This window comes from Pristiophorus japonicus, chromosome 16 (genome assembly GCF_044704955.1).
Source record: "Pristiophorus japonicus isolate sPriJap1 chromosome 16, sPriJap1.hap1, whole genome shotgun sequence".
NCBI classification, from domain to species: Eukaryota; Metazoa; Chordata; class Chondrichthyes; family Pristiophoridae; genus Pristiophorus; species Pristiophorus japonicus.
Window position 1 is genome coordinate 95,778,886 of NC_091992.1, and position 18,842 is coordinate 95,797,727.

Sequence of the window (18,842 nt, forward strand, 5' to 3'; positions counted from 1 at the left end):
TCTGGTGAACCTTCGCTGCACTCCCTCAATAGCAAGAATGTCTTCCTCAAGTTAGGAGACCAAAACTGTACACAATACTCCAAGTGTGGCCTCACCAAGGCCCTGTACAACTGTAGTAACACCTCCCTGCCCCTGTACTCAAATCCTTTCGCTATGAAGGCCAACATGCCATTTGCTTTCTTAACCGCCTGCTGTACCTTCAATGACTGATGTACCATGACACCCAGGTCTCGTTGCACCTCCCCTTTTCCTAATCTGTCACCATTCAGATAATAGTCTGTCTCTCTGTTTTTACCACCAAAGGATAACCTCACATTTATCCACATTATATTTCATCTGTCATCCGCAAATTTGGAGATACTACATTTAATCTCCTCATCTAAATCATTAATGTACAATGTAAACAGCTGGGGCCCCAGCACAGAACCTTGCGGTACCCCACTAGTCACTGCCTGCCATTCTGAAAAGTACCCATTTACTCATACTCTTTGCTTCCTGTCTGACAACCAGTTCTCAATCCACGTCAGCACACTACCCCCAATCCCATGTGCTTTAACTTTGCACAGTAATCTCTTGTGTGGGACCTTGTCGAAAGCCTTCTGAAAGTCCAAATACACATCAACTGGTTCTCCCTTATCCACTCTACTGGAAACATCGTCAAAAAATTCCAGAAGATTTGTCAAGCATGATTTCCCTTTCACAAATCCATGCTGACTTGGACCTATCATGTCACCTCTTTCCAAATGCGCTGCTATGACATCCTTAATAATTGATTCCATCATTTTACCCACTACCGATGTCAGGCTGTCTATAATTCCCTGTTTTCGCTCTCCCTCCTTTTTTAAAAAGTGGGGTTACACTGGCTACCCTCCACTCGATAGGAACTGATCCAGAGTCAATGGAATGTTGGAAAATGACTGTCAATGCATCCGCTATTTCCAAGGCCACCTCCTTAAGTACTCTGGGATGCAGTCCATCAGGCCCTGGGGATTTATCGGCCTTCAATCCCATCAATTTCCCCAACACAATTTCCTGACTAATAAGGATTTCCCTCAGTTCCTCCTTCTTACTAGACCCTTTGACCCCTTTTATATCCGGAAGAAACAGGACAACACATAACAAGAGGAGGATGGTCGTGACTCTGATCTTCGGGAATGCTCCTCAACTTCACTTTTCTGTACTCCTTCCAGAGTCTTACATACAATGGAGCCACTAGCTTGTACTTTCTCGATTCAGATCAACTTTTCTTTATTATGTGCCATCTTGTCCTGCAAGTAGATCAGTGATCTTGAGATGCAGTAAAGTTTAAGAAGCACTTACAATGATGGACATAAACTTAAATCCACACCCCATTCATCAGTAAACCAACATCTAACGTGCAACTAGGGTGCGTTAGAAAAATTTGGTACATGAAGCCCCTTTAAGATTTCAGAGTGGCAAGAGTTTCAGATGTAAAGTGCACCATGTATGTGTGCCTTGCTGCAGTGTGACCATACATTGCTAAGCATTGAAAAAGCTGTGAGGTTCTTTCAAAGCTTTGGAGACGCAAGCCATAAAAAAAGTAACAGTCCCCGATGACTTACTTTGGGACATGCATACTTGGGGCCGATACTTGCTATAAAAACAGCTAACTAGCATTACCTTGGTTCATTTCTTTAGGAATACTATCTTCTTTCACATTTGCAGCCAGGCATTCGGGGTTTCCAATGGACAATGCATTAAATTAGAAAGAAAGAAAGACTTGCATTTAAATAGCACCTTTCACGACCACCAGACTACCAAAGCACTTTACAGCCAATGAAATACTTTAATTGTAATCACTGTTGTAATGTAGGAACAGGGAAAGTAAGGACAGTTTTGTGCCGTAGGACAATTCCTAATGAGTTTCTGATAACTTTTGACTGACGACTGTGTGCTTAAAGGCCAATGAGGGCCTTCCTCCTTCACCTCACTGTGTGCATCAGCACCACAAGGGCACCATTTGTAAATGTGGCCATAGTGTACTTTCAGGAACCCTCCATTGGTGAGCAATGTGCAAATTTTCAATCTGCTTCCCTTCAGTACATATGAAATAGAATTCATTCTAAGTGCTTAATAGTTGGATTTTTATATTTTTCATTCTCCAACTGCAGACACCATGAATGCGGTCTGCCAGCAAGGAACAAAGACTATTTCCTTTGCTGCCATAGCCCTTTAAACAGATGCAGCATGTTTTCCTACATAACATTCGTGATGCTGCTTCCGAAGTAATTGATTGGCTATGAAGTGTTTTGGGACATCCTAAAGCACTTTATCAATGCAAGCACATCCTTTCCTTGTAGCAGTAATGTAAAACGTCTTGCTCCATGCATGCGAGCTCCTCTCGGCACAGATACTTAATTAGGTGGTGGCCCAGATGTTCTGGCAGAAATAGCATAGTGCATCATGTCAGTTGGATGTACCACAGACCAACATTTCTCCTGTTAACTCACCAAAACAAGGTTTTTTTAATCTGCTTCTACTGGCCTATCAAAAATGGAAGAAATTCATTTCTCAGCATTATCATTTCTTACTCTGATCATCACATGCTTACCTTCTCAGCCCTTCCCACACAAAAAAGACCAACAGTTATGCTTTTGTGTTGTAAATTGATGTATTTCTCATGGTTGGAAAAAGTTGTCAAGTTTGAGTATGAGCCCTTGATTTGAGTTTGTCATTGTGAACACGGCCATATTAAAGATATCCAACATCCTTAATTATAGAGGGCTCAGAGAAGGAGCAGTTCTTATCATTAAAAAATGTAAACAGTTGCTGTGTATAATGAGAGCTCCATAAACATTTGCTGCATTTAACTTCCTTTTAATGACAGCTGTCCACAAAAACCAGCATTGCTTGTTTGGAGTTTTTTTCTCATCATTTGCTATTTAAAGCAGTTCTGCAACAGTGAGTTGGGAAAAGAGGTAAACAACATCTGTGCTTTAGTTTTACTATCAAACGCTGTAAAGAGATGATCAAGCAAATCTTTGTATCTTTTGCTTTCTGAAATTTGAATAGAAAATGAATTCTAAATTATTCAACTGTCATCAACTCTTACGGTAGGCTGGTAACGTAATAATGAACAACTCAAAATGCAGATGTGTTGGTGAGAAAATTATTGGAAAAAATTCTGAAGGACAGGATAAATCTTCATTTAGAAAGACACGGATTGATCACAGACAGTCAACATGGATTTGTTAGGTCAGGTTGTGTCTGACTTACTTGATTGAATTTTTTGAGGAGGTTGATGAGGGTAGTGCATTTGATGTAGTCTATATGGATTTTAGCAAGGCTTTTGATAAGGTCCAACATGGCAGAATGGTCAATCAAGTAAAAGCCCATGGGATCCAGGACAAAGTGGCAAGTTGGATCCAAAATTGGCTCAGAAGCAGAAAGCAAAGTGTAATGGTTGTTGGGTGTTTTTGTGACTGGAAGGCTAGATAGCTTGCTTTTTGTGATATATATCAATGATTTAGACTTGAATGTAGGGAGTATGATTAAGAAGTTTGCAGATGATACCAAAATTGGCTGTGTGGTTGAAGATGAAAGCTTTGACTGCAGGAATATATTAATGAACTGGTCGGGTGGGCAGAACAGTGGCAAATGGAATTAAATCCGGAGAAATGTCAGGGAAAGCATTTGGGGAGGGCTAACAAGGCAAGGGAATACCTATTAAATGGTAGGACACTGAGAAGTGTAGAGGAACAAAGGGACCTTGGAGTGCAGGTCCACAGATCCCTGAAGGTAGCAGGCCAAGAAGATGAGGTAGTTATAAAGGTATATGGAATACTTGCCTTTATTAGCCATTGGATAGAATACAAGAGCAGTGAGGTTATACTTGTACTGTTTAAACACTAGTTAGGCCACTGCATGTAGTTCTGGTCACCACATTACAGAAAAGATGTGATTGCACTGGAGAGGGTACAAATGAGATTTATGAGGATGTTGCCTGGACTGGAGAATTTTAGCTATGAGAAGAAATTGGATAGCCTGGGTTTGTTTTCTTTGGAACAGAGGAGACTGAGGGGAGACCTTATTGAGGTGTATAAAATTATGAGGGGCCTAGATAGCGTGTATAGGACGGACCAGATTTAAAGTAATTGGTAGAAGGTTTAGAGGGGATTTGAGAGGAAATCTCTTCATCCAGAGGATGGTGGGGGTTCTGGAACTCGCTGCCTGAAAGGGTGGTAGAGGCAGAAACCCTCACCACATTTAAAAAATACTTGGATGTACACTTGAAATACCATAATCTACAGGGCTACGGACCTAGAGCTGAAAAGTGGGATTAGGCTGGATAGCTCTTTGTTGGCTGGCGTGGACACAATGGGCCGAAATGGCCTCCTTCCATGCTGTAAATTTCTATGATTTAATGAAAATCGAAAACAACATATTTGTTTTCTAGGTGAGCAATACTATTCTACATTGTAGTCCAATACCACTGCCTCTTGCTAATGAACAAACTAAACGTCATGCTTTTTCCCATTTATTTAGATGGCAAATCCTGTTACACTCATAATAAATGGTCAGACTGAGTACTATGTGTAATGAGCAAGTGTGACCTTAGCTCCTTTATTAAGGTTCCAGAGTGCAGGTACCTCGTGGGTGGTCTGCTTATGTACTGTGCTCCCAAGGGATGCTGGGATCCCTTGGGACTCCAACAGGTAGGCCTTCTGGTGGACAGGTGTGATGCAGGTTACAAGGGATTAAATACATAACAAATCCTATTTAGATGCTTCAACCAGCTTCGCTGCTAACTCTGTCAGGAATTGTGTTCTGTTCAAGATTCATTTAGGCTTATTTATTCTTCTGCTGTTCATACTTTTATTAATATCAGCTGTGGCTCAGTGGATAGCACTCTCGCTTCTGCATCAAGCCCCATCTTTCAGATGAGATGTTAAACCTCAAGTTGATGTAAAAGATCCCATGGCACTATTTCGAAGAAGAGCAGGGGACTTGTCCCCGGTGTCCTGGCCACTATTTATCCCTAAATCAACATAACAGAAACAGATTATCTGGTCATTCTCCCATTGCTGTTTGTGGGAGCTTGTTGTGTGCAAATTGGCTGCTGCATTTCCCACATTACAACAGTGACTACACTTCAAAAGTACTTCATTGGCTGTAAAGTGCTTTGAGGAATCTAGTGCTTGTGAAAGGTGCTATATAAATGCAAGTCTTTCTTTCTTTAATGATGGCTTTCTTGATTGTGTCAACAAGGGATATAACACAGATTCTTATCCCCTTACATAATAACCCCTTCTTCAGCATCCATATTTTACCTCTCTTGCCAAAAGTTGTTTTGTTTGGAATAAAATGATTTGAGTTAGAATAGCAGTACTTTTATTAATAGCATTGGATTCACTCAGTGGCCCGGAATTTGCAGTTGTAATGATAGTGAAACTGTCAACATTGACCGTCATTACACTGTGAAACTGACAGCAACTTCTGGCATCGGCACATGCGCAGTTAAACGCGGAAATTGAGAAGTTGCTATCATTCATTCCCGATCCACCTCAGGGTGCGCTGCTGAACTCCCCGCAGCCGGCAGTCAATTGAAATCACTGATCAAATGAGAACTTCCCCTTTTACGCTGGAATATCACTGTTAAAACCCCCCCAAAAAAGTTAAGCCTTGTTCAATGAGGTGTAACTGCGTTTTAATGGCATACTGAGTCATTACTACTGCTGAACAACCATTTTGTCCCTGAAAAACTAAATTTATATTTGTGGATTGTCATTTTTTTCATTATTATAAAAATTCCATGTTTTTTAATATCATTTAAAAAAACATTTTTAATGATACTTCAGCTTCTACCTTAACTTCGTGTGTGTGTCCCAATCTTTATTTGGCTCTCTGTATAATAATTAACAAGTGAAGGATAATCTGTGCATTTTACTTCCTGGTTTGCGCTCTGTGAGAATTCTTCAATGTGATTGGCTACTTAGCCAGCTGGATGACATCACTGTTGCTGGATGCTGGAGATCACCTAGACTTGGGGTCAGATTCAATTTAACATCAGGAGACATGAGATCAATGCCACAGAGATTGCTGGAAATTTGTTTGTAGCTTTCTTCGATGTCAGCGGCGAGCGCCATCACCTCACCGCTGAACGCAAAATCAGCGCCTATTGTACTTTTACAGTATGCATTTCAAATAGGTACTGCGAAAACATATCAAATAGGTACTGCGATATAGTGCATAAAATATGAAAAGTTTTCATTTAATACTAGTCTACCATTTTTCAGTGCATTGCTCGTGCCATGCATTAAGCTGTTAATTCAACAGTATTACCATTGCCGAATCCTCCACCATCAATATCCTGGGAGTCACCCTTGACCAGAATCTTAAGTGGACCAGTCACATAAATACTGTGGCAACAAAAGCAGGTCAGAGGCTGGGTATTCTGCGACGAGTGTCTCACCACCTGACTCCCCAAAGCCTTTCCACCATCTACAAGGCCACAAGTCAGGAGTGTGATGGAATACTCTCCACTTATCTGAATGAGTGCAGCTCCAACAGCACTCAAGAAGCTCGACAAAGCAGCCTGCTTGATTGGCACCCCATCCACCGCCTTAAAAATTCACTGCCTCCACCACCAGCGCACTGTGGCTGCAGTGTGTTCCATCTACAAGATGTACTGCAACAACTCGCCAAAGCTTCTTTGGCAGCACCTCCCAAACCTGTGACCACTACCTCCTAGAAGAACAAGGGCAGCAGACGCATGGGAACACCATCAACTGCAAATTCCTCTCCAAGTTACATGCCATCCTGACTTGGAAATAAGTCGCCGTTTCTTCATCGTCGCTGGGTCAAAATCCTGGAACTCCCTTCCGAACAGCACTGTGGGAGTACCTTCACCACACGGACTGCAACGGTTCAAGAAGGCAGCTCATCACCACCTTCTCAAGGGCAATTAGGGATGGACAAAAAAGTGCTGGCTTTGCCAGCGATGTCCACATCCCATGAAAGAATCAAAACAAATATTTGGATGTATTGCTTTGTTTACACTCTGTTGTTAGGTTTCTTTATGTGATGCATTCAGATTACTTCTTTGCTTTATTTTTGGTTTTCATAATCATGAAGTCAGTGGACTGAATAAAGATTGGAATCACCCTATCAGTTGACAACATAAGCGCATTAACCCAGTGCAGGGTATACTGCTGCTGTATGTGTTATACCACAGAGTGGCAATCATTGGATCATGTCCACAACTCCCCACAAGGTAAGTTCTCTGTCTTGGCCAATGCTGTTGGGGAGAAGCCAAGTGGCGGCTAAAAATTAAGCAGAAGAATGGAAGAAAACTTGTCACTCCTGTGCTCCTCCAAGTCGCTTGTTTGAGAGTGGCATTGCCAGATGTTGGTTGCCTAACATCATAATTAAAGATTGTGCAAGAGAATGCCTGAGAGAAGAAAAACCAAAGAGGCGGGGGGCGCAGGGGGCAGGGGGGAGGTGAATTGGTTTCATTTTGAAGAAGTACAAATGGTGTAGATAAATCGTCTGTTTAAAATCCTACAACAGGAATATTTTGACTGGGAATTTTCTCGAAGATGCACCATATGATCGGCAGAGGTGTGATGGGAACCCCGTTTACGTACATTAACAGTGTTTCCACTGCACCTCTACGATGGCGGAGCAGAAGAAGCTCGAAGGAAATTCCAGACCATAGTCTCTTTTATTGGGGGTAATTTTGACTTGGCGTGACAGTGTAAAACAGGCGCTATCAATTCTGCCCGTTGTTATACAGCTCACCCGGTTTTCATTTCCATTAATTTCAATGGAAATTTTTAAGAGCAATCAACAGGCACCCATTGTTTGCGGCAGTACTACGATACCACTTATAGAATTAATACTTCTTTCTCCCACTGAACCCCAGGTTTTGCATTGAGTGATTTGTCTTGATGGTTGCTTTTGGTCTGGATTCTCGAAGCATAAATGAACCATTAACAAAGCGCTTTGTGTGCTCCTTATTTGCCTACTTTTTGGGACTTTAACATTCAGAAGAAAACAATACAAAGGGACCAATTCGACAGTGCTGTCATTGCTCCTTCCGCACATTGCAAGCTGCTGACCTGAGCTCACCCACTTTCTCGCTAGTGAGATCGTGCCTGTGACACAAATGATGCATAACAGCACCGAATCAGCCCCATAGTACCACCAATGCCCATTTCTATTTATTCACCCCAACGCTCAGATACCTCTGTACTTGATGCAAGCTACTGACCTAGAAATTCAGGCACGCCCATTTATTGGACCCATGGATGCGTGGGGGTGCGGGGGGTTGCAGGGACGCAGGGATCAATCACTGCACTTGAATGGTGAGGCTGAGGCACATCCAGTATTGGGCCCAGCCCTCATTATCATCGAGTTGGTAAACAGCGGGCTCCAATAGGTGGCCAACTGGAATGGGAGATCAGAGAGCTGTGACTAGAAGGGGGCGATCAGCAATGTTGCCTTTAATATTTTTGGGTGCGCAGCCACTTTAAGGGGCTACACGGCCCATTCAAAATACTGGGCATGTATGGTGTTTCCTATTTAAGAGCCGTTGAGCCAGGTACGCGGGAGCTGGGATGCACTGCATCGCCACAAGGCCATGCAGCTTAAAGGGAACATTGACGACCAGGTCAGGAAGTAGCTTTGGGTGATCAGGTCGGGTGGTAGTGGTGGCTGAGGGCTGGGAGTGGCAGCTGGTAGAGGTCTACATTCTTAGAATGTGGAGCCAGGAGTAGCACGTCTGCCCTTCCTGGCTCTACATTCAGGTAAGTGTATTTTACATTTTTAGCTTGTTGGTTGTGGTTTAATGACAGCCTGTTAGACCCCTTGTCGACCTGATTTTCCTGAATGCAGCCGATGCAAATCTGGCAGACAAATCTAGCAAAGGGGACCTCAAACAGACATCAGGCTCTGGTATTTGCATCTGCAAAGGGACGAACCCCTGTATCAGGCGTGGGCACAGCACACTGGTTTATTGGCCTGTACCAATATGGCAGGCAGCACATTTCTGGTGGTGAATGGACAAATTTCTAGGTTACTGAGTCTAAACGTGCTATATACAGAGTAAAATATCATCACTTATAGAAACATAGAAACATAGAAAATAGCTGCAGAAGTAGGCAATTCGGCCCTTCGAGCCTGCATCACCATTCAATAAGATCATGGCTGATCATTCCCTCAGTACCCCTTTCCCGCTTTCTCTCCATACCTCTTGATCCCTTCAGCCGTAAGGGCCATAGCAAACTCCTTGAATATATCCAATGAACTGGCATCAACCACTCTCTGCGGCAGGGAATTCCACAGGTTAAGAACTCTCTGAGTGAAGAAGTTTCTCCTCATCTCAGTCCTAAATGGCCTACCCCTTATCCTTAGACTGTGTCCCCTGGTTCTGGACTTCCCCAACATCGGGAACATTCTTCCCGCATCTAATCTGTCCAGTCCTATCAGAATCTTATACGTTTCTATGAGATCCCCTCTCATCCTTCTAAACTCCAGTGTATAAAGGCCCTGTTGATCCAGTCTCTCCTCATATGTCAGAGCTGCCATCCCAGGAATCAGTCTGGTGAACGTTCGCTGCACTCCCTCAATAGCAAGAATGTCCTTCCTCAGATTAGGAGACCAAAACTGAACACAATATTCCAGCTGAGGTCTCACCAAGACCCTGTACAACTGCAGTAAGACCTCCCTGCTCCTATACTCAAATCCCCTAGCTATGAAGGCCAACATACCATTTGCCTTCTTCACCGCCTGCTGTACCTGCATGCCAACTTTCAATGACTGATGAACCATGACACCCAGGTCTCATTGCACCTCCCCTTTTCCGAATCTGCCGCCATTCAGATAATATTCTGCCTTTTTGCCCTCAAAGTGAATAACCTCACATTTATCCACATTATACTGCATCTGCCATGCATTTGCCCACTCATCTAACCTGTCCAAGCCACCCTGCAGCCTCTTAGCGTCCTCCTCACAGCTCACACCGCCACCCAGTTTAGTGTCATCTGCAAACTTGGAGATATTACACTCAATTCCTTCATCTAAATCATTAATGTATATTGTAAAGAGCTGGGGTCCCAGCACTGAGCCCTGCGACACTCCACTAATCACTGCCTGCCATTCTGAAAAGGACCCGTTTATCCCGACTCTCTGCTTCCTGTCTGCCAACCAGTTCTCGATCCACGTCAGTACATTACCCCCAATACCATGTGCTTTGATTTTGCACACCAATCTCTTGTGTGGGACCTTGTCAAAAGCCTTTTGAAAGTCCAAATACACCACATCCACTGGTTCTCCCTTGTCCACTCTGCTAGTTACATACTCAAAAAATTCCAGAAGATTCGTCAAGCATGATTTCCCTTTCATAAATCCATGCTGACTTGGACCGATCCTGTCACTGCTTTCCAAATGTGCTGCTATTTCATCCTTAATGATTGATTCCAACATTTTCCCCACTACTGATGTCAGGCTAAACAGTCTATAATTATTCGTTTTCTCTCCCTCCTTTTTTAAAAAAGTGGTGTTACATTAGCTACCCTCTAGTCCATATGAACTAATCCAGAGTCGATAGACTGTTGGAAAATGAACACCAATGCATCCACTATTTCTAGGGCCACTTCCTTAAGTACTCTGGGATGCAGACTATCAGGCCCCGGGGATTTATCGGCCTTCAATCCCATCAATTTCCCGAACACAATTTCCCACGTAATAAGGATATCCTTCAGTTCCTCCTTCTCACTAGACCCTCGTCCCCTAGTACATCTGGAAGGTTATTTGTGTCTTCCTTCGTGAAGACAGGACCAAAGTATTTGTTCAATTGGTCTGCCATTTCTTTGTTCCCCATTATAAATGCACCTGAATCCAACTGCAAGGGAGCTACATTTGTCTTCACTCATCTTTTTCTCTTCACATACCTATGGAAGCTTTTGCTGTCAGTTTTTATGTTCCCGACAAGCTTCCTCTCGTACTCTATTTTCCCCCTCCTAATTAAACCTTTCGTCCTCCTCTGCTGAATTCTAAATTTCTCCCAGTTCTCAGGTTTGCTGCTTTTTCTGGCCAATTTATATACCCTTTCCTTGGATTTAACACTATCCTTAATTTTCCTTGTTGCCACGGTTGAGCCACCTTCCCCATTTTATTTTTACTTCAGACAGGGACATACAATTGTTGAAGTTCATCCATGTGATCTTTAAATTTTTGCCATTGCCCAGCCACCGTCAACCCTTTAAGTATCATTTGCCAGTCTATTCTAGCCAATTCACGCCTCATACCGTCAAAGTTATCTTTCCTTAAGTTCAGGACCCTAGTTTCTGAATTAACTGTGTCACTCTCCATCTTAATAAAGAATTCTACCATATTATGGTCACTCTTCCCCAAGGGGCCTCGCACAACAAGATTGCTAATTAGTCCCTTCTCATTACACATCACCCAGTCTAGGATGGCCAGCTCTCTAGTTGGTTCCTCGACATATTGGTCTAGAAAACCATCCCTAATACACTCCAAGAAAGCCTCCTCCACTGCATTGCTACCAATTTGGTTAGCCTAATCAATATGTAGATTAAAGTCGCCGATGATAACTGCTGTACCTTTATTGAACACATCCCTTATTTCTTGTTTGATGCTGTCCCCAACCTCACTACGACTGTTTGGTGATCTGTACACAACTCCCACTAGCGTTTTCTGCCCTTTGGTATTTCGCAGCTCCACCCATATCGATTCCACATCATCCAAGCTAATGTTCCTCCTTACTATTGCATTAATTTCCTCTTTAACCAGCAACACCACTCCGCCTCCTTTTCCTTTCTGTCTATCCTTCCTAAATGTTGAATACCCCTGGATGTTGAGTTCCCAGCCTTGGTCATCCTGGAGCCATGTCTCCGTGATGCCAATTACATCATATCCATTAACTGCTATCTGCGCAGTTAATTCGTCCATCTTATTCCGAATACGCCTCGCATTGAGGCACAGAGCCTTCAGGCTGGTCTTTTTAACACACTTTGACCCTTTAGAATTTTGCTGTAATGTGGCCCTTTTTTTTTTTTGCCTTGGGTTTCTCTGCCCTCCACTTTTACTATTCTCCTTTCTACCTTTTGCTTCTGCCTCCATTTTATTTCCCTCTGTCTCCCTGCATAGGTTCCCATCCCCCTGCCATATTAGTTGAACTCTTCCCCAACAGCACGAGCAAACACTCCCCCTCGGACATTGGTTCTGGTCCTGCCCAGCTGTAGACCGCCCGTCCGGTCCCACCTCCCTCAGAACGGGTTCCAATGTCCCAGGAATTTGAATCCCTCCCTTCTGCACCACTCCTTAAGCCACGTATTCATCTGAGCTATCCTGCGATTCTTACTCTGACTAGCATGTGGCACTGGTTGCAATCCTGAGATTACTACTTTTGAGGTCCTACTTTTTAATTTAGTTCCTAGCTCCCTAAATTCGTCTCGTAGGAACTCATCCCATTTTTTACCTATATCGTTGGTACCTATCTGTACCACGACAACTGGCTGTTCACCCTTCCTTTTCAGAATGTCCTGCACTCGCTCCGAGACATCCTTGACCCTTGCACCAGGGAGGCAACATACCATCCTGGAGTCTCAGTTGCGGCCACAGAAATGCCTATCTATTCCCCTTACATTCGAATCCCCTATCATTATAGCTCTCCCACTCTTTTTCCTGCCCTCCTATGTAGCAGAGCCACCCACGGTGCCATGAACTTGGCTGCCGCTGCTTACCCTTGATGAATCATCCCCCTCAACAGTACCCAAAGCGGTGTATCTGTTTTGTAGGGGGTGACCGCAGGGGACCCCTGCACTACTTTCCTTGCACTGCTCTTCCTGTTGATCACCCATTCCCTATCTGGCTGTGTACCCTTTACCTGCGGTAAGACCAACTTGCTAAACATGCTATTCACGTCATCCTCAGCATCGTGGATGCTCCAGAGTAAATACACCTGCAGCTCCAGTGCCGCAATGTGGTCTGTCAGGTGCTGCAGGCGGATGCACTTCCCGCACACGTAGTCATCAGGGACACTGGAAGTACCTGACTTCCCACATATTACAGGAGGAGCATAACATTTGTCCAAGCTCTCCTGCCATGACTTAACCCTTAAATTAACTTCATTTGGCAACAACAATGCTAAAGGTTAATTACTGATAAAGGAAAAGAAAAAGAAAAACTACTCACCAATTACCAGCCAATCACTTACCCCTTGGCTGTGACGTCACCTTTTGATTTCTTTCCACTTCTTTTTTTTCCTTCTCTCCCTGCTGCAGCTGCACCAGCTGGCCTTTATAGGCCTCTCGACACTGCCCGGACTGCCCAAACTCCTCCGACTGCCGCCTCTCCGAAGCACTGGGCCTTTATAGGCCTTTCGACACTCCCCAAACTGCCCGAATTACTCCGACTGCCGCCTCTTTGACGTTCTAGGCCTTTATAGGCCTCTCTACACTCCCTGGACTGCCCAAACTCCTCCGACTCTTCAAAATATAACTGTATTTTCTAACAGATTTCCCAGTTCATTGAGAATTGAGTTAGGCAGGGAGGCTGGATGTGTCATTTTAAGTGCATCAGAATGTTTGTTTTCTCTTTTCTATAGGAGCCTGTTTGTGTAAAGTGCATGAAAATGAGAGACATTGCTGTTCAAATGTTTGGTCTTGTGATATCCCTTAGGCCTTACTGCTGAAAATGTTGATGCATCAGTTGTTTATCCTGAATCTAGCCAGTGTGAACGGGACAGTTTAAGCTATTTTAATGTTGGAAATTTTCCCTTTATAAATACAAGGTAATATTTGTCTAAATAGATTGCCCTTTGTACATATCTCCTCACATTCGATAAACGCTCACATGTCTTACAAATTGTGGAATGCATTTAGCAGCAAAGATCATTACTTTGGATTTAGTTCATTTATCAATAAAACTCATGGGAGAGTAGTTTGGGAAAATGCGATAACACTGAACCTAAAAATTTGGAGGTCGATTCTCAACTTGACAACACCCTAATTTTGGGCCAATTGGCCCGGGTCGGGTGTCTGAAGCACTTGCCTGAAGCAGACAGGGTCCTCATTATGCAAAAGGTGGCGGAGATAGGAGCCATGCCATTTTCTAGCCCCGAGGTGCGCCAGAATTTTAACGCCCAAGGACAGGTGGGTTGTGCACGGGTGGAAAGGTAAAATATTTTTAAACTTCAAACCTGCCTCCAATCCGCCCACTACCGGTTTTAACAGAGGTGGTCAGGGGGCGGGCAACCAATACACTCCCAGCTGCTGGGGCGGTGTCTGAAATCTTACGAGGAGTCTGGGGTCCTCCATTTTAACTGAATTTTTATCTTTAACAAATGGAGGCCGGAATTCCCATGCTTCGGAAATCCCGGCAGATAAAAGGAGGCGGGAAGGGCCAGATCTTTGAGGTAAGTGCTTTTATTGAGCTGGTCGTGGGACAGGAGGAAAGTGAATATTTCCCTCCCAGGCACAACAATCTTACCTGCATGCTGATCGGCCCACCCACCATCACCGATGTCCAAACCTCCCCCACCCTCTGCGATGTCAGACTTGTCTGCCATCTGCTCCCCGGCTACATTTCTGCCTAACAGGCAGCTGGCTGTTGGCTGGGAAACCTGTTGAAAAGATTTTAGAGCCATCCTGAAGCTAATTTCAGCAGTATGTCTAGGAAATCCATTCTTCCAGGGTTTCTGTCAGAAAATTCCCCTCTTCCCAGCCCCGAGTAAACATCAAGCTCAAGCCTCCAGCATGCCCAGTGAAACGTGGCACGATTAATGCCTCAGGTGGACCTGTATGTAGGAGGGCATTTAAAAGGCACGTTAAAGGTTGGTGCATTAGGCCTTTTAAAAGCCCTTGATGTTGTTTCTCCCCTGCTTATGCTCCTATTTGAGCTGAAGAACTATTGACCATGTGTGTCACTGGACCCTTTCTGGCATCTCCTCCATCATAGGGGCTGCACCATGCTGCGACAATTTTCTTGGCATTCATTGGGGTCGGCATCGCTGATGCACTTGCCCATACATGCTAACAGCCCTGATCCTGTAATTTGGGACAGTGTTTAGGCCTGCCCACTCCAGTGGACTTACTAGTCCAGCAATCTGCTGGGGCCCCACTGGAATTTCAGGGCCAATGTTTGTAACCAGAAAATGTCAGGTTTAATTCGCTCAAATCACCCTAAAAAACTTTGAGCAAACAAACACAATGCCTTCACAAAGTATGATGCTGAAAGATGTTGACATGCAAGGCATTATTCTGCTGTGGTGTAAATGTATGTCCCTTTTTGGCTATCACAATGACTTCAGTGGCTATAAAGCACTTTGGGACATCCTGCGGTCATGAAAGGCGCTATATAAATGCAAGTTCTTTTACCCAATGTAATTGCTCTGCACTCATTAAATCAATGGTCAAATTGATGAGACGGCTATTCATTCTCTTTTTTCCCCCCAATGCTGTGGCTAAAGATGTGCTGTCGGTTAATGTGACCCTTGGTACGGATAAAAGATGAAGAGTTCCTGTACCAAACATGGAAACCAACCGTGTGGATCACACTAGAATAGTTCACATTGATGTTTTATGTCTAATTTTGAAATTCGGATTTGGGGAAGGGAATTATCAGGATTAATTGGTATTTAACACTAACACACTTGTGTGTTATCCATGAAACTTCTCACATCTGGTGAACTGTCATCTTGGCAGCCTGGATAAGCTGGGTTACTTGAAAATGAATAATCACAGCGATGAGCACATGTTGTGCTCCATAATGTAGCTCCCTTGTACAGCCACATGTCACATCAGAGCAACCTAACCACTGAAAAGTCTTTTTTAATTTATAGTTTTAGCTTAACCTCGCAAAGGAAATGTTGCAGTCTTCTAAGAGTTCCTTCTCGTCACCATCGGCATAGAGAGATACAAGTGCATACTCATTACATCGTGACCCAAATTGCCCTCAATGCAAATGACTTCTCCTCTCCCCCCTGCTGGCTAACACATGCCAATAACGGGGAGAAAGAGAGACCTTTTATGGTTGTTATTTTGAATGAAATTGTAAATATCTGTCATAAAACGCAATAATTCAGCACATGCAAACATCACACTCCGGACCGCACACTTTATTACAATCTTAAAAAAAACAAGCAAAAAGCTCTTAGCCCAGATTTTGCCTTCAAAGTCACAGTGAGGCCAACGGTGCTCCCCATTATTTATGCGCAAATGGTACAGTGACTTCAGGCGAAGGACAGATGTGCTGTTAAACTCAAATATCCAAAGGTTGTCCTCGCTGCGAGTTATCAGCTCGCACTTTCAGCAACTTGACACACAAAGAATTAAAAACTTATACGTGCAAGGGGAAGTCTAACTAACGGCAGACACAGTTAGATCCCCTCTGGCAGGAAAAGCTGCTCCAATGACTGATTGCTCAGTGCTGCTGATCCATGCCTGAAATTGATGAGCACTTTCCAACCTGCAAAGTTCCCTCACCAAACAATTAAACTCTGATCCACTTCAGCCTTTGGTTACTTGACAGTTAGATTTTGAGGCTTTAAACAATTTAAGAAAAAGAGGAAGAGTGCCAGTTTGACCTATAACTGACCTGGGCATTGATTTCAAGAACATAGATCAAATACACCTTGTAGCCTTAAAGGGACATGCGCCTATACTTTACAGCAGAGTAGTGACTAGTGCGTTATATGGTATCATGCTCCAATGCATCCCCTGATGTACTATGAGCAGCATCTTAGCCAATCTGCAAATGTTGTAAAAGAACACGTAATGACCAAAGAAAAGCTTACTCAATCATTAAATATAGATTGTACGTATAATCTAAACATGATTTAAAAAGAGAAAATTGTGTATTGAGTTGTTTAACCTTCAGTGCAGCCATGAACCAGACTAGCTTCAGCTGACTTCACTTTCGTGAGTTATGTGAGGTTGGTCTATCTTGTGGGATAAAACTTGTTCTGATATGGTTTTTTTTACCCATTTATCTTTACAGGCTTCCTTCATTTAAAATCCATCCACACACAGGAGAACAAGTCTGGCCTTCGCTGGGGAAAGTGTGCCTCCTATTACTGAACAATAACTAGGGACATAATTCAAATTGTGGAGAAACTTGTATTTCCCATAACTAGCCATGTGCGGACAAGGTCCCTTGAAAGTAAAGAGTATTATGAAATTCTTAAAGATAAGTCACAAAATATTGTTACACACAAGTTCCTCTGCAGTATTTTAAGGTTGATTTAAATCAAATGGCAGATACGATAAGGGAGTCAAGAATTATGGGGAGTGGGCGGGGAAGTGGAGTTGAGGCCAGGATCAGATCAGTCATGATCTTATTGAATGGCGGAGCAGGCTCGAGCGGTCAAATAGCCTACTCCTGCTCCTATTTCTTATGTTCTTATACCTTGACTATGAAGGAAAGCAGTAAAATTCAAAATGATTTTTTTAAATGTGCGGTACTGACTCTACCATCTTCCCCTACTGTTCAGCAGCATACAATACCCCCAGGCATTGATGTCCCAGGAGCCAGTCACTGTCCGTTAGACCGCATTCAATCTCTTGTTACGATTGACGAACTTTCTCAGATTCTACTGTTCCAGTACAAAAACCCTCTCATGAGGTTCCATTGTATGATGCAGGTGCGACCCATAATTCCCAGAACATATTTGTTGTGTGTTATGTCTTTAATACTCTTATGAATGACTCCATGAGGTCTAGTATTGTATTTGAGCTGTTGTGACCTTAGTCCCACTTATTGTAACTCCAGAGTGAGGCACAAGCATGGTGGGCAGCCTTTTATACTGGGCCCTGCACACCTATGCAGGTGACCCTCAGGTCTCCCACTGCAGTGCCCTCTGGTGGCACACCTTATGTGACTATACAATTAGTATACATGGTCTACATACATGACATCGTGTATGTTAAGCAAATAAGTTCCTGTGTCTTTCCAACAAGGATTGGGTTTAACAACACATTTTCCTACCCTTAGTGGGTTGTCCTGATTAACTCCACAGGCAGACACCTGTCCTGATATTTATCTTTGTTTCTCTTGATCGCAAATGTAATTTTTAACTCTCCCAAGAAAATGCAACATTAGAATTTCCCAATTAGTTAGTCGGCATTTTGTACATAATCGTGAGGTATTTACTGCAGACCTGTCTCAGGAACTAATACAACCAAAAAACCTATAATCAGACCACTTGAAACTAGCTGTTTATATAAATTTTGTCATTCGGTTTCTGCTTTGCAAATCAGTTGTCTAGTTTGCCATTTTAGTGCAAAATGTTCGCGAACTTGTCAACATTTTGACATAAAGTCAAGAGGTCACCTTGGTTAGTTTACACCGTGATGTCCGATGTTGTCCCTTGTGCAAACAAGTCTACAAAATAATTATTGTTCAAGAGTACTGAGATGAGTTGATACTGAAGACGGAAATCAAACTGTCCTATCATTCACCATGACAAACTAGGCTTTTCCTGACTTCCACTCACGACACTTGTCAAATTTTGCTGCCTGAAAGGTCTATCAGAAAATTACACAAGGCATTGGAAAGATGTAAGAAGCACACACATGAACAAGTGTCATACTGAAACAAGTTTCACACAGAGAAACAAGTTTATTTTTATTCATTCTGGGATGTGGGCATCGCTGGCAAGGCCAGCATTTATTGCCCATCCCTAATTACCCTTGAGAAGATGATGGTGAGCTGCCTTCTTGAACCGCTGCAGTCCTTGTGGTGAAGGTAGTCCCACAGTGCTGTTAGGGAGGGAGTTCCAGAATTTTGACCCAGCAATGATGGAGGAGCAATGATATATTTCCAAGTCAGGATGGTATGTAACTTGGAGGGGAACGTGG